We start from the raw sequence: 18,066 nt of genomic DNA, 5'->3' as shown, positions 1-18,066 counted from the left end.
ACATTTTGCAGTGTCAGAACTTCTAGTTACATGAGTTCAACATAAGTATATTAAATATATGACAGGACCTTTGTTCGGGTAAAACTTCCAAATATTTATTAAGCTACTCGAAAATTCTTTTATATTTCGGTTGGTGCTTTGGTTGGGTATTCCGACTATGGGTTAATCCGATATTTTAAAGCTAGTCTGGTAGGCGCCGCGACTTACCCGCGCCTGACAAGATCCTTTGCTTTATGGTATCTTATATTATATTATATAAAATTATATTATATTATATTATATTATATTGTATTATATTATATTATATTGTATTGTATTATATTATATTGTATTGTATTGTATTATATTATATTGTATTGTATTATATTATATTATATTGTATTGTATTATATTATATTATATTGAACTTATAGGATTATCTTACCGCATATATTATCGATTATTATCAACTCTAAATCCTCGATGTAAGTTGATTGATGATAATTCTGATTGCACTATGCTTATTGAAACCAATTTTATAAAATCTAGGGTCACTACCCGAAGACCAGTCATGCCAGTATTATTAGGCAGTATAAAGGAAGACTGAGGAGGATAGAGTGCTTGAGTAATTGATCCATCAGAATTTTGATAAGATCTTTCGATTATTTTGACATATGACGGTATTATATCTATAGATATGGGAGAAGTTAGTACTAAAAGTACAAAACTAGAAGAGGTAGATTTACCTCAAGATATGGATCTACTGAATAAATGGACAATTCCAAAAGTTGAATTATAAACCATATATGAATATCGATTTTTTGATAAAATAAAACATAAACAAATTATTAAAACAACTGAACAATCTCTTGCTTTAAATGCTGATGAGCAGACTCTTCAACTTCTAAATAAACGTGATATTGATATTTTTAAACGTAATTATAACTATATGCATATTGGCTTAGTACAAATTGCCTTTCGGCCTCTAACTCTAAAGGGTCTTCCCGAAACATTTTTAGCAGCTCTGCGAGATGCTAGAAATTTGAATTTTCGAAAATCCTTAATGAGATCTATTGAATCTACTCTTGCATATGGTCCTGTATATTTTAATACTCAGCCAAATTTACAATTATCTTTGACTGATGTAAATATTCTTCACGCTTTAACATTAAATATTAAAACTCATGGATACAATTATGCCCCTGGATCTGAACTTATAGGATTATCTTACCGCATATATTATTGATTATTATCAACTCTAAATCCTCGATGTAAGTTGATTGATGATAATTCTGATTGCACTATGCTTATGGAAACCAATTTTATAAAATCTAGGGTCACTACCCGAAGACCTATTAGATGGGATGAAATTGATTTTCCCCAAACATGGATTTTAAATTCCGTTACTTCCCTAAAACAATTGGCAGACGATGTGAAAAATTCAGAGTTAACTCAAGTAACTCAAAATCCCGATGGACGAATTTGTCTACAATTTGATAGTAATCCCCCAGTATATAGAAATTCTTTCTCAATACCATGAAGACTTCCTTCTATTCATCATATTTCTCCTATAGAACCTCAGTATGGTCCAGCTAGAAATCGAGCGGTATCTTTGCATACTATTAATTCTGCAGATTCGCATATTTCACCTAAATGTGTAGAAAAGATAAAAATCAACTCAAAAACTAATATAGTTCAAGATTTTGATAATGAAAATCCTACCCCATCTGAAATGGATTTTGACATCAATTATTTTTAACCATGATGACACAACTTATTGATTTTAGTCCTGGTTCTCAGGCAAGAAAATATATTCAGAAAGAATTTTTTTCTAAAAAATGGAAAACCTTTAGAACTTGGTTTTTTGAAACCTATACTTCTGATGAATTACGAAATATTTCAGAAGAATTTTATGAAACATGTGTCTTACATAATAACATTATCTTTTTTGTACCATGGTTCATGTCTGCATATTTACTGTCATATGTCAAAATAATCGAAATATCTCAAAATTCTGATGGATCAATTACTCAAGCACTCTATCCTTCTCAGTCTTCCTTTATACTGCCTAATAATACTGGCATGACTTTTTCTGCTTTTCAAAAGTTTGTCAGTGACGATGTGGGAAAAATTACTGTTTCTGAAATAAATAACCTTATCGCCCAAAATAATTATTTGAGTCTTTATGTTAAGGTTTTAGGAGAACACATTTCCTCACTTGATAAAAAACTAGACGAATTAATTGAGTTAGTTAACAAACTTAGCTCCCAGATGAATTCCTCCAACATTCCTTCTACTTCCAACATCACTGATAAAGACGAATATATTTTATCAAAACCTTGTATTCAAAGGCCTCCTGAAATAGACGGATTTGAAAAGATTTCGCAATTAGACCAATTAGAGAAACTCTTAGATAAAAAATTCTCTCGTTTAAATATTCAACCTCTTAATATTTCTGATGATTTTGTACAAAATCTTGAGTCTAATTTTGCTGCGAATATTGATTCTGCTGAAAATCCTGGCGCTATAATCTCTTCCAAGCTTAATAAGCTCAAAGGCATGATTAAAAAACAACCGGGAAAGAAATACGTTGATATTTCCCGTATGTCTACTGCATATTATCCACGCCCAACTCCTCAAGATGTTCTGATAGAGGAAAGAGAATGGAATCAGACAAATACTTCTTATAGTGGAGAAGCCATTTATGAATGGAATATTGATGGATTATCTGACCGACAAATCTCTATTCTTATTCATCGAATGTCCATGTATGCTACTATTGCCACAGCCACTACTTCGCCAGAAAATAGAGCCAATCCTATTGACCAAACAATTTGTAAAATAATTGTTGCGGGATTTACTGGCCAACTTCGAGGCTGGTGGGATAATTTCCTTGATGATACTAAACGCGAGGCTATTTTTAACGCCACCAATGATCAACCAAGAAAAGATAATTTAGGACGACCTCTTCGGGTAGGACGTTCGAATGCTGTCTATACCCTTATGCTTACGATTATTGAACATTTTGGAGGAAGATTTACCAATCAATATGAAAACATTAGAACTCTTCTTAATGGTTTAAAATGTAGACACTTAGGTGAATTTAGATGGTATAAAGACACCTTTCTTAGTAGTGTTATGGATTTACCCGAAAGTAAGTATGACTATTGGAAAGCTAAATTCATTGATGGCCTTCCACCTTTATTTGCTGAAAGAGTTAGAAAAACCCTTCGAGGATCTTATGGAGAAGTCTAGTATTCAGAAAAAACTTATGATCAGCTTATTGTAGCTTGTACTCAAGAAGGTTTAGCCCTCTGTAACGAGTTGAAATTAGCTAGACAGATTAAGCTTGATAAACTCAGAGAAAAATCCCAATTAGGAGACTTTTGTGAGCAATTTGGTATGGATAAACCCTTCGTACGAAAACCCCAAAAATATTCTAAGTCTTCTACATCCTATAGAAAAAAATGTTCCAGGCATAGAAGCAAGGACGAACGTGCAACTAGAAAATCCTTCCGTAAGTCTACTAGATTCACAAAAAATCGATCAAAAAGAGATTTAGCCAAAATTAAATGCTATAAGTGTAACCAGTATGGTCATATAGCTCCAAACTGCAAATTACAAAAACTCAAGTCCTTAGGACTCTCTGAAGAAATTCATGACCAAGTCTATAATTTATTATACTCCTCTGCTTCCGAATCTGATTGTACTTCCAAAAATGATTTTGAATTACCTAATTCTGATAGTGAGCTCGATCAGGATAATAAATGTAATGACTGTGATAATGATGTTTGCAATTGTGATGAAATGATGTATAAACTGCAAGCGCAATTCGAAGACCTTGATTTAAATATTCAAACTCTTACTGCTGAAAACGTCCTTGAATTACTAAAAGAAGTTATTGATGAAAAACTGCGTGAAAAAATCCTCAAGTTTGCTACTCAAAAGACTTCTGCTAATACTAGTACTTCTAAAGATAACTCTTTTGATAATCATCCCATGTCTTATTCCCTAGCTGAAGTTAATCGACGTCTTGCTTTAAATAAAACCCCCGGTAGAGATACTACCTTTAATGATTTAAAAATTGAAGTTGAGCAATTGAAAAAGGAGATTATTTCCTTAAAACAAAACCAGATGATCTCAGATCATAGAATTTTGAAAATTGAAGAAAAAATTATTGATGTTCCCGAAGTCTCTTTTGCTTCAAAAGGAAAAGAAAAAGATTTCGAACACTCTGAAAATTCTAAAATTGATAAATTCAGTCCAGCAAAAGATTTGAAAAATGATTATTTCTTGGGAATGATGCAAATTGTTACTGCTCATAAATGGTATATAAACTGCACTATTTTGATAAATAAAGAATTTTCTTTTACCAATATTGCTATGATTGATAGTGGTGCTATGTTAGTTGTATTCAAGAAGGATTAATCCCAACCAGGTATTTTGAAAAAACCACTCATTTAATAAAGTCTGCATCTAGTCATGCTCTTGATATCAATTATAAATTGCCAAATACTCATATCTGCCGAGACAGAGTCTGGATTCCACATTTCTTCTTTTTAGTAAAAAATCAGCTTTATCCTCCTATTATTTTAGGAACACCTTTTATAAATGCTATTTATTCGTATACTAATATTGATGCAAATGGTTTTAAGGCTACTTACAAGGACAAACAAATTTCTTATCCTTTTGTTACTCATCCTGTAACCAGAGATATAAATACCCTTATCAATATGAAATAAAATCAGCTTAATTTCTTACAATTAGAATTAATGAGTATTAATATCTTTGATACTTTAAAATCAGTAAAAGTCCAAGAAAAAATAAAAATGATTTCTAATCAATTGATTCTGGATATTTGCACGGATCATCCAAATGCTTTCTGGAATCGAAAGAAGCATATTGTTTCTCTTCCTTATGAAGATGACTTCAGTGAAGAAAAGAATCCTACAAAATCTCGACCCTGTCAAATGAATACAGAATTAGTAGAATTCTGTAAGACAGAAATTGATAATCTTCTACAAAAGGGTCTTATAAAACCCTCAAAATCTCCTTGGTCTTGTACCGCTTTTTATGTCAATAATACTGCTGAAAAGGAACGAGGAATACCTCGACTAGTTATAAACTATAAACCTCTGAATAAAGTTTTAAAATGGATTCGATACCCTATACCGAATAAAAGGGACTTACTTTCCAGATTATATGATGCTAATATATTTTCTAAATTTGATTTAAAATCTTGATATTGGCAAATTCAAATTGATAAAAATCATACTTATAGAACTGCTTTTAATGTTCCTTTTGGACAGTATGAATGGAATGTCATGCCATTTGGTTTAAAGAATGCTCCTTCCGAATTTCAAAAGATTATGAATGATATTTTTAATCCCTATATGGACTTCATCATTGTCTATATTGATGATATTTTAGTATTTTCAAAAACCCTAGAATCTCATTTTGAAAATTTACATACGTTTAAACAAATAATTATTCAAAACGGTTTAGTTATCTCGAAACCTAAGATAAGTTTATTTCAGTCAAACATTAGATTTTTAGGACATAATATTTCTCAAGGTTCTATTGAACCTATACAACGATTTCTAGAATTTGGTAAAAAATTCCCTGATGTTATTACTGATAAAAAACAGCTTCAAAGGTTCCTCGGTAGTCTTAACTATATTTCCCCGTTTTATAAAAATTTGTCTAGAGACTTAGCTCCTTTATATGATAGACTGAAAAAGGATCACAAAACTCCTTGGACTCAAGCATACACTGATTTAGTCAAAACAATCAAAAGCAGAGTTCAAACCCTTCCTTGTACTTCTCTTGCAAACCCTAACTGGTTAAAAATCGTTGAAACTGATGCTTTAAATATTGGCTATGGCGGAATACTTAAACAAGTTAATCCCCATACGAAGACAGAATGTTTGATTCGATTTTATTCTGGTAAATGGACGGAAAGTCAGAAAAAATACGCCACGGTAGCCCATGAAATGCTAACTATTATAAAATGTGTTTTAAAATTCCTAGATAATTTGTATAACCAAAAATTTATAATACGTATTGATGCTCAATCCGTCAAATTTATGTTTAGTAAAAACTTCAAACATGATGCTTCTAAATTAATATTTGCTCAGTGGCAAGCTCAATTAGCCCCGTTTGATTATGAAATACAATATAAAAGGGGTAGTGAAAATTCTTTGCCTGATTTTTTATCTAGAGAATATTTGATATGAGTTTTTACACATATTTCCTCTCTGAAAAAACTAAAATAACTATTATCAAATGCATTCCTTTAAATGAAGATATTCATTTTCTTATCTTAGAAACTTTAATTCATCGCTTAATAGAAGAAGAATTTTTCTTTAACCACAACGAATTCATTGATGACGAAATCTATTGGTTTGATATTGATTTAAGTGATTAATGCTTACAGATCTAATGAAGTTCTTTCTACACTTCTTCTCTGCAAAGTTCTTACTCACCTTTATAAAGGCAGTTCCTTTAAATATGGATTTATACATGCTCATACTACGGAAAGTCATTGACGACCTTATCACAAAGGATACACTTTATGAAGATCTCTCTGAATATTTGTCATGGTATGCTGATCAAATTCCTAATTATTAATGCAGTATGGATCCTCCTTGGCAACTCGCCAAAGGTAGAGGACGAGGTGGAAGAAATCAAAACTCTTCATATCAAGGAGGACGCACAAACCCTTGATATTTTGATCGAAGAAATTCTGCATATAGCTCTGCGAGTTCAAATTTCCCTATATTACAGCAAGGAAATAGAACTTTAATTAATTCCAAAATTCCTCAAGAGGAATCTTCATCATCCAAAACTCTGAATATTGGTTCTTCTATCCATTTAGAAGACATTCCTGAAAATCATCCATTATACAAACAACTGCAATCTTATTTATCAGATCAACAAAAAACTGCAGATTCTTTTGCGTCCATAGTTCAAGAAAATTTTGAAGATAAGCCTTCATATGAAAAACTGGATGGTAGAGAACTTATATTATAAATTGAAAATCAGCATTTTCCCGGACAAGAAAATTCTGAAGAAGCATGGAGACTACTAAAAAATTACCTTACTGCTAATGTATATTTTACTGGCGAATCATACAAAACTCGGACTTATTATGAACACATATTAGTGCAAACTTTCAGTGTAACCTTTGATCACAGTCCCCTAGGAGAAACTACCCCAGGAGTTCATGGATACTCCAAAATGGTAATTAAAAAACTTATTCCTATTGAAGAATGGGGAATTTCATCAATGACTCAACGCTCTATGCCAATGGGGCCAATGGGCCAAACCCTTACCAATTTTACTTACTGGGATTATATTAAAGCCTTTTCTCAAGTATTATATTATAATAATTATAAGCACAAACACACTTGGTTCATAAAAATTTGTGCTAAAGTATTTGAAAAACCTATCCCAAACTGGTTTATTCAATGGTGGTCTCAACATGGACCTACGGTCAAAATATTACCTCCGGAATATTCTTCTTTATATTACTCATGGAAAAAGTCCTCTCCTTTTTTAACCGAATTATATCTTTCAGATCATATTTGTAAAATCGATACTATCGATCAGATGTATTTCTATATAGAATTCTCTATCCCTTGGATCCATCGCTGGTCCATAGAAATAGGCTATGATACTCAGCAAATTCCTGCCTTATACCGAACATTTTATTGTAATTTTTGGGACAAATTGCTTCGGAAAGATCAAGAGACCAAACTCAACTATGGTCATGACCAACGGGAGGAAATAGTCAAGAAAATTGCTGAATATGAAAAAACTCCCGAAAAATCAATTTTGGTTGAAGAAAAGAGTCTTAACTATGTTTCCCGAAGAATATCTGCACATGGCGGCAATAAAATGCAAATGATCGAAGAATATTTATCAGAGGTCAGGGATAAATTACTGCAAACTGTTGAGCAAAATTCAGACGTATCAATGAATAGTACCGAAACAAATACTGAAGATATTACTGATGCACAACCTCCGGAAATTCTGATAGAAGAAGAAGAACTTGAAAAAGCTGAAGCATTTATCAAGAAATAGAAAGGAAAAGACAACACATGACTGATGGATAAGATATAAATAATTTCCTCTCTGTAATAATAAAAACACTGTGCACAGGGACCCATCTATTACTGTGCAAGATTCTTTTTTTTATTATTTATAGGCGCCTCATTCTTGAGAAGAGGCAAGAGTTCAGAAATACTCTCCGTTATTTTTCACAAACTCTCTCTCTCTCTCTCCTTGTAATATATTCAAGAATTAAATAAAGAAGAAGCTACTTGTTTACTACTATTTCAGTTGGGTTCTCGGCTAACCAGGTACATATCTTTTTACTTATTATAGTTATTCAAATAAAACTTCTACCATAATCTGGCCGTGACTATGTTCGGCTGAACAGTATCTTATATTTATGTTGAAAATCTAACTTCGCTGACATGTTAACTATGAAAGCTCCAGACTCTATCAAAATATAAAAGAATCTTTTTAATTTCTTGACTTGGTTCCAAAATGGAGGTACAGTCGAGTTCAATACACTTATGTTAACCTTGTCTTTGTGACGCCGTCTAGTAAGTTGTGCCTCTCTAGCCCGTATTGTTGAGAAAAGGGCGAATTTCCGCATAATTAGAACTTCTAGACACATAGGTTCAACATAAGGTTATTAAATCTCTGACAGGCCCCATGTTTGGGTAAAAGAGTCCATACAGTCATAAAATTACTTAAGATTCTTTTCTATTTCGGTTGGTGCTTTGGTTCGGTCTTCCGAATTTGGCTTAATCCGATATTATTATATGGTCTGGTAGGCTGAGTGGCATACCCCAGCCTAAGAGATCCTGTAAATGGTATTATATTATAGTATAGTATATTATTTTATACTATATTATATTATAGTATAGTATATTATTTTATATTATATTATATTGTGTTATGTTATGTTATATTACATTATTTTATATTTTCATCTATTTTGTTTTGTCGCATCTAATTCGTGCTACAAAGAAAGATAAAAAAAAATTAAAAAAAATATTTTCTTAATGTGAACCCACTTTATGTACTTCAAATATGAATTCCAACCAACTAAGCGAAAGTCTTATGAGTTCTTAGAAATAACATTGTCAAACAACGATCACCTGTTATATGGTAGCAACCACCAACACTTTAAATGTCAAACAAGTAATACATTATTCTATGTGGATTCTGGGAGAATGAACGATCTTGAAGGATTAATTAATAGAATAAGTGAAAGGTGAATTACTTGTAAATATTATTCATGGAGTCATTATTATCGTGAATGTCAAATAGATATTTCATATTTCTATGATTCTCTAATAAAATTTTCGTACGTTGTTTCTAGTTCTTCTAGGTATATTGATTCCAATGAATATGATTGTTATCCAAAATACAATCAATAGTCACAAGAGAATCAAAATATTGAAAGTGAACTAACTCAAGAAGAGAGTGTGAAAGTAATACCCCATACTTCTACCTAGCTTGAAATCATCTGAAGAATGTTAGAAACTTATTTTGAAAGATGAATCCACATTTATACGTGTGGTATTTCAAAGATTTTCACTTTTTGTTGAGTGGAAAATTGAATAAGCTTTCCATAGATACCCATTTTATAAAAATCCGGTATCGGGGTAGAAGGTTGTGGCCAAAATATAAAAAATAGTAAAAACTGCCCAGGTGTGACGGTGAAGGCCAACGGACCATCGAGCTAGCGACGGACCATCGCCCAAACAGTCGCAGTGGAGACTGTGAGAGTACATTCTTCCTAAGGGCGATAGCTCATGTCGATGGACCGTCGAGATAGTGATGGACCATCACCCAAGCCATCATAGGAGAGGTAGTGAACCCCTATTATGCCCAGGTGTGACGGTCAGGACCGATAGACCATTGACCCAACGACGAACTGTCTCACCCACTGTCGCATATTTTATTCAGTTACTGTAAGTCATTTTTAAAAAAGAGCTTTTCGGTCTTTTACCACCCTTTTGAATACCTAATAATACCAGATCAAGGCTCATAAGTTCATTATCCATATACAACATCAAATTAGGGTTTCCTCTCAAAGATAATCTCCAAGAACAAGATCCAAATCCTTCTTCAAGAAACTAAGAGATTCAAGTTCACCAAGTCCAAGGACTTGAAGAAACTCACAATCAAGGTATGTCATGTGTTGATTCATGGGTCCTTTTCACCCATGAAGCTCAAGAATCTCTTTTCAAAATCCAAGATTTGTGTATTTATGCCTATTCATGATTTAAATTGAATTGAAATTGATGTTCATGATGTTGTGGGGTTTTGATTCATGTTTTAAATTACATATTCCAGTGATTAACCCTAGGATGTGGTGATTTGCATAATAATCATGATAAACTCTTAAATTGACACGTTGATTGATGTATCCATGATTATTAGATATTTTGATGATTGTATAACCAAAGCATGATCCCGGTGTGTTCGATTAAATGCCTGTGATGGAAAAGTGTCATACTAGTATGATAACATAAAATCCTCATTTATGTGCACGTTTATGCATGTCCAGTGTTTGATAAAATGTCTTAGTCAATGAATTATGGATATATGTATAGCCATTGTGGTGCTTTAAAACTTGTACTTTATGAAATGTCCAACTTATTATATAATGGATTGTTGATGTCGGTCATGTATTCAAGAAAGTCATGCTTTGTCAGTTTCTTCCCATCTAGTCCTGGGGGTACTTGCACCCAAAAGTTTAGTTGTGTGCCTAGAATCTGTGTTATGTTTTCAAGATACTCTCAGTCAAGCCATGATCCATAGAATTCAGTCAATCTCATAACTCAGGAAAACTCAGTAATCTCAATAGTATTCCATCAGTCAACAGAACTCAGTTAACTCAGTCTAGTTCAGTTTAGTTAATCATGTTTAGTGTCTATTCATACGGGAGAAGAAATTAGCACCGAGTGAACCCAAGGAAAGGAACCCACCTGTTATATAAGGGTGTGATTCTTAGAAGTAATTATTGTACTCTAGAACTATATAGCTAGCATAGGTTGAGAAATCATAGGCTATTAGATGAAGGTAGATGGGGTGGATTCACTTGTTATATGAGGGTTCCCACCATTCACACTAGGGTTACTTGTTATATAAGGGTTACTCACATATTATTCCTACTAGTGGTGCAGTATTGACACCCTTCTAATTGGGGTTACAGATTTGACCACAACTCAGTTATATTGTATTATTTGGGGCATGTCAGCTATATAAATACTTCCCACAGTTTCAGTTACATAATCAGGACTGTCAGTTATAGTCATTCAGTCTTAATAATAGAAATCAGATAGTTCTTTAGAATTTTAGGACTGTCAGATATAGTCAACTCAGAATAGTCCAGAATTCAGCTAGTTCCATTAGAAACTAGACTGTCAGATATAGTTGCCCAGTTTAGTTATCTCAGTTATACAGTTTCCAGTATCTCATGTTATTAGTACTCAGGATCAGTAATCATGTTATCACGAAATCAGTTACAGTTATTATGTACTCAAGCATATGAACCTTTTGCATTCAGCCTACCTTACATGCATACCAGTACATTCAATCGTACACACGCATTTGAGCTATGGTGTTTTATACCATAGGTTTAGAAGTACGAACTCCAAAGCAACAGTAGCATTCCAGTCTTAACAGTTAGGGTTAGCAGTGAGTCCTCATCCTTCGAGGACATAACCATTACTTTATTATCTCATTAATTAATTTATTTTAGTAGTTGGAGTTAGTTGGGGATATGTCCCATCAACTCCTTATTCATTTAGTTAATTCAGTTAGAGACTTTTCAGACAAGCATGTTTTAGACAATTATTTCAGTTGTCTTAGGTACTTCATACCCCCTCCTGATGTTATGTTTTATTAGTTATGTTACAGTTTTGAACCTTATGGCCTTTTAGCCTTTATTTCCTCATTTATACAGTATATTCTGTAGTGTCCAGGTACAGATATTAGTCATGGGTTATCTTATGGTCATTTGGGGTCATGAGCACCGTGCAGTATTCTGGGTACTAGATTTGGGGAGCTACAGTGAACTTAAAGGAAACTATGCTTACTTTTATGAAAAATATAGTAGAAATGTATGCACAGAATCATCTAGTTATTAATAATATAAAAATACAATTAAATGAATTTATAAGTATGGTAATCTCCTATAACGAAGGTGAACTTTCAAAAGAAATTATGACTTGTGAGGATGAAGCAATTAATAAAATAAAAGATCCTTCTGAGGAAGAATCTACTACTCGTAATGAAAAGACTAATCTAGTGAATCATGATGATAATAAAGGTTTGATTGAATTAAACCCAATAAGTAATTAATGAATATATAATTTTTATTATCCATATAAATTGAATATTTTTGTAGAAAATGAGAATGAAAAGGTTAAAAGCATAAAAGCTATATTATTTAACCATTCTTGTTGGAACCCTTGGGGTTTAGAACCACATAGTAAGGGACTAGGTCCCTCTAAGTCAATCATAGGTAATAGAATAGTAAAGCAACTATGAGATGTTGGAAAGACAAAGTTCGTGCATAAAGGTAAGAACACAAGATTTATAGTGGAAACCCAAGAATGGAAAAACCATGGATTGCCCTCATAAGCGCCAAACAGTCCTCTATAACCAATCTCTTGATTACAGAATTGAATCAAAAATATAAACACTACTCTTATAGATTGAGTAGTTCAGTTACAAGTCAAGGCTCACTTAAGAATAATTTCTTCTTTAAGCTCACTTAAACTGCTAAGAACGTGAGAAGTTTTGGAACTGGGTTTTTTTTTTTGCTTCACTTTACTCTTTTGAATTGCAAAAAAGCACTTGATGAAGATGCATCTCTTCCCATTTATATCTGAATAATATTAGAGTTGAAATATCATTGGGCCAAATATCTAACCAGGTACAAAATAGCGCCTGCAAATTTGTTACATAAGAGGACAAAACTGTGCAGATACTGTGAGCCAGCTGAACTGTACCTTCCACGTTTAGGGACCTGGTCCCTTGTAGTTCAGTTGCTCATCATCAAAGATATTTATAGGAATTTTCCCCCTTTTGATGATGAAAAACCGTACCATAAAATTTTAGAATTAGTGCATATTCATCAAATTTAATCAAAATGAGTACCACCTGAAGATAAATGTTCCCCTATCATTATTCCTTATTTTTCACAATGCAACACATTAACCAGGTCTATTGTTGTCATCTTGAAAAAAAATTTGAGCGCTACCTAAGCATATGAATTTGCTTCCCCTATCACTATTCACTGTGCTCTATATATTTTTCTTCCCCTGTAAGCATAAGAAAAATTGTTACCTCGAGCTAAGTCTAAATTAGCGGAGAAAAATGAGGGTACTTGGTTCGCATGTCTGCTTTTGCTTTCTAAGGAGCTCCCTCCATGGATTGATTATGCTAAAGAACCTTGAGTAGAGGGACTTCTTTGTTCCTCAGTCTACGAGTCTATTAGTCGAGGATTTCGACTGGAATCTCTTCACCTATGCACTTCTTGAGCAAAGAGACATGGAAGACTGGATTGACTAAGGCTAGATCTAAAGGAAATTCAAGCTCATAGGCTACCTTGCCGAAGCGACTGAGAACCCTGAAGGGACCGATATATCGGGGACTGAGCTTTCCCTTCTTGCTGAATCTCTTTACTCCCTTCTTAGGATAGATCTTGAGATAGACATAGTCATCGACCTTAAATTTGAGATCCTTCCTACGAACATCCACATAAGACTTTTATCGGCTCTGAGCAGCCCAGAGTCTTTATCAGATCAACTGAACTTTCTCTAAGGCATCGAATACTAAGTCAGGCCCTATGACTGAAGTCTTACTAATTTTGAACCAACCGATCAAAGACCTATATCTCCTAACATAGAGAGCTTTGAATGGAGCCATCTGAATATTGGAGTGATAGCTATTGTTGTATGCAAACTCAATCAAACGCAAGTGGTTATCCTAGATTCCCTTGAAATCAATTGCACGCGCCCTTAGCATATCTTTTAGAGTCTGAATGATCCTTTCTTCATGACCATCTATCTGAGGATGAAATGTTGTACTGAGATAAACTTGGGTACCAAGACCCTTTTGGAATTATTTCCAAAATTGAGAGGTGAACTGGGTACCTCTGTCTGTAATGATAGATAGTGGAAGACTGTGTAATCTGACCAACTCCCTAATATAGAGTTTGACGTAATCCTCAGCTGAATAGGAGGTACAAACTGGAAGGAAATTGGCTGACTTGGTTATTCTATCTACAATGACCCAAACTGAATAATGCTGATGATGAGTTCTAGGAAAACCAATCATGAAGTACATGTTAACTTCTTCCCACTTCCAAGTAGGAGTAGTGAACTCCTTCCTGGAACCACTAGGTTTTTGATGCTCTATTATAACCTGCTAACATGTAGAGCACTTAACCATATACTCTGCAACATCCCTCTTCATCCGAATCCACCAATAGATCTCCCACAACTCGCGGTACATCTTAGTGGCACCTAGATGAATAGTGTATCACGCACCATGCACTTCTGCAAGAATTCGCTTCCTCAAGTCATCTTCTTTGGGAACTCAAAAACAACCCTGACAACGAAGAACACCAGTTTGTAATGCCCCAATTTTCTGAATCGGAATGCTACATAGTGCTCATGACCCTGAGGGACCACAAGCTAACCCATGATTGATATCTGTACCTACACACTGCATTATATAATGTAATAATACAGAAAACATGAACATGTAGGCCATAAGGTTCAACTAAATAAAGATCTGTCTAGACATAATATCCATATGGGTGAAAGATACCCAAAACAATTGAAAACTAAATCAAATCTAAACTAAATCTGAATACAAAATCTGAAAGCCTTTAAGTACTTTCTGAATAAGAAGTTGAAAGAACATGTCTCCAACTAACTCCGTCTAGCAAAACTGAGCTGAAATAATAAATGAAATAAAATAATATCACCCTCGAATGGATGAGGACTCACTACAAATCCGTGGTTGGATACTACTGCTGATCTGGCGCTCGTGTCTTTGAACCTATGGTGTAACATGAAAGAAAGCACCATAGTGCAAATGCATCAGTATAACTGGAGTACTAAGTATACGAGTGAGGCAGGCTAATACAAAAGGGTTTACATGCATGGACAATGCTAACTGATTGATTGATATAAATGTGAGAGTGTAAACATACATACATAGTAACTAAGATCGTGAGTACGTGATAGCTATATCTGTACACTAGTACATGGTTTACTGATAACTGACATGGCTAAAACTGTTGTTCTGATAATATGGGCGACTATATCTGACAATCTTAAATTTGATGGAACTATCTGAGTTCTGCACTATAATAGAATTTGACTGTATTTGATAGTCCTGGTATACTGATATTTGAAGAACTATCTGAGTTCTTTTACTGAGACCGAGTCTGAAACTGTGGGAGGTAGTTGTTCAATCGACATACCCCATATGTGCCATTATGGCTAAGATGGGGTCCAAACTCTGCCCTGACTGGAAGGGTGTCAATACCGCACCACTGGTAAGGACAACATCTGAGCAACACTCATATAATAGGTAAATCTAGTGAGAATGGTGGAAATCCTCATATAACAGGTTAATCCACCTCATCTACCCTCATATAACAGGATGCGATGTCTCAACCTATGCTGGCTACATAGTTTTGGAACACAAGGATGACTTCTAAGAATCACACCCTTATATATAGGTGAGTTCCCATTCTTGGGTTCACTCGGTGCTAACTCCTACTCCTATTTGAAGAGATTGAACATGAGTTAACTGACTGTACGTAAGTAGAACTTACTAAATTCCATTGACTAACATAGTAGTACTATTATCTTAGAGTTAACTGAGATCATGCGATTTCTGAGGTTTCCTGAGATCATGAGATTTCTGAGGTTTCTTGAGTCACATGAATGACTGAGTTCTATAGATTATAGCTTGACTGAGATTATCGTGACAACATGACATGGCTCTAGGCACACAACAATGTTTTTTGAGTACGAATACCACCAGGACTCGATAGAAGGAAACTCACACACATGCCATGACTTGATCACAAGATTTGAGTCCATAATTCATAATTTCATAAGTAGGGGATATCATATTTCGTATAGTTATTCAACATCTCAAACATTGTAGGGAATGCATGGATATATTTCGTGTACATATTGTATATCTCCATTATCTTGCATGCCTCATCCCACCATAATAGCAACACATGAAAAGCATGGAATTCATATTGAAGTATATAGCTAACATGAACTTGTCATTTAGACATCATAGAACCATAAAAACATGAATTTCTAGCATCCTAAGCTTTTTATAAAACACCTTGCATGCAGTCTTTAAGGCATACATGGGTTTCATACTTGAACCATATTAAACAACCTAAAGATCATGTTTTTCAATTAACAAACATTAATATTCCATGATAACACCTTTAGACATCACATTGAAACTTAAACAACAATCTTCAACATGTACATACTCATATCACCACAAAAAGTTTACAAAATTATATTTAAAACATGGTTCTTGAGCTCTATGAACGGATTGGATCCATAGATGAACATTACGCATACCTTAAAGCTTGATCTTGAAAGAGATCTAATGTTTCTAAAGGTTCCTGAAGAAATCCTTAGTCATGTCCTTTATTTTTCTGGACTAGGGTTTAACCCCTTTGGGAAAGAATGTTCTTGTTCCTGGGGAGATGATCTTGAGAGGAAACCCTAATCTTGTGGTTGAAAGTGTATAATAGTGCTTTTTGAGATGTTTTAACTAGAGAGAATGGAAGATAATACATTCCTTGAGGGTTATAAGTCATGGGAAGTGAAGGAAAAAGACCAAAATACCCTTATGAAATAAATTCTCAGTTGCTAAAAATAATAGCTGACGATATTTATGACAAGGCATCAAAAATGTGGTAAGTCATAAAAAATGTCATCACACAGACAATGGAATTGATGGTTTCTACCTAAGTCTGACAACCTTCTTGGTAGGACATCACAAATATGGTAAGCTACCACGAATGTCATCACTTAGGAGATGGTTTCTGCCTAAGGCTGATGACCTTTGTGGTAGGGCATCACAAATGTGGTAAGCTACCATGAATATCGTCACACAAGAACTAGATTCTGCCTAAGGCTAACGACCTTCATGGTAGGGTGTCACAAATGTGGTAAGATACCACGAATGTTGTCACACTATTTCCTGCCTGACATACTATAGTAAAATAGGAATAACCCTTTTCTTCGATATGGGATTAAGACGAAATTGGTATCGTTGGAAAGATAATTCAATTATCTATTCGTTGATATGTCATCAGCTCAAAAATTCCAAGTATAATGAGATATATGCTCATTTGAAGTTGACTATACCAATATCCTTCTCAAGAATTCAATTGGTAAGGAATATTTTGATTCGTCTGATAGCTGGGAGTTATTTCATGCCTTAATATACATCTAACTTACTTATAAAATTATAAAATAACCATGATGTACTATACATGAGCTTGGTACATGGCTCTAATATTGGTTTGGATTTTTTGGGGTATTACAATATCTCTCCCTTCGAAAATTCATCCTCGAATGATGACTGCTTGAAAGGGGAGAAAAGATAAAACGACGTATACACTGATCATGATAAACTGGCACATGATTTTAGGATTGAATTGAATTATAAACTGAATATATCCCAACTGAACATGCATATCTGATGCATGAATGATAAGATGAACTCATGAATGCATGATAAGCTATGTACTGATACTTGATACAAATTTGTCTGCTTAACCATCTGTCTGAGGATGAAATGCTGCACTGAGATAAACTTGGGTACCAAAACCCTTTTGGGACGCTTTCCAGAAGTGAGAGGTGAATTGGGTACCTCTATCTGAGATGATAGATAGTAGCACACCGTGTAATCTAACCAACTCCCCGATATAGAGTTTGGCGTAATGCTCGACTAAATAGGAGGTACGAACTAGAAGGAAATAGGCTAACT

General features: G+C 34.0%; 1 pseudogene; it reads left to right on the top strand.

The window, feature by feature from the left end:
* The first annotated feature begins 2,538 nt into the window (after positions 1-2,538).
* LOC124889684 overlaps positions 2,539-18,066 on the top strand; it is a 34,426-nt pseudogene continuing 18,898 nt past the window's right edge.

The sequence above is a fragment of the Capsicum annuum genome, chromosome 12 (genome assembly GCF_002878395.1).
Source record: "Capsicum annuum cultivar UCD-10X-F1 chromosome 12, UCD10Xv1.1, whole genome shotgun sequence".
Classification (NCBI taxonomy): domain Eukaryota; kingdom Viridiplantae; phylum Streptophyta; class Magnoliopsida; order Solanales; family Solanaceae; genus Capsicum; species Capsicum annuum.
This window is presented reverse-complemented; position numbering and strand designations above follow the sequence as displayed.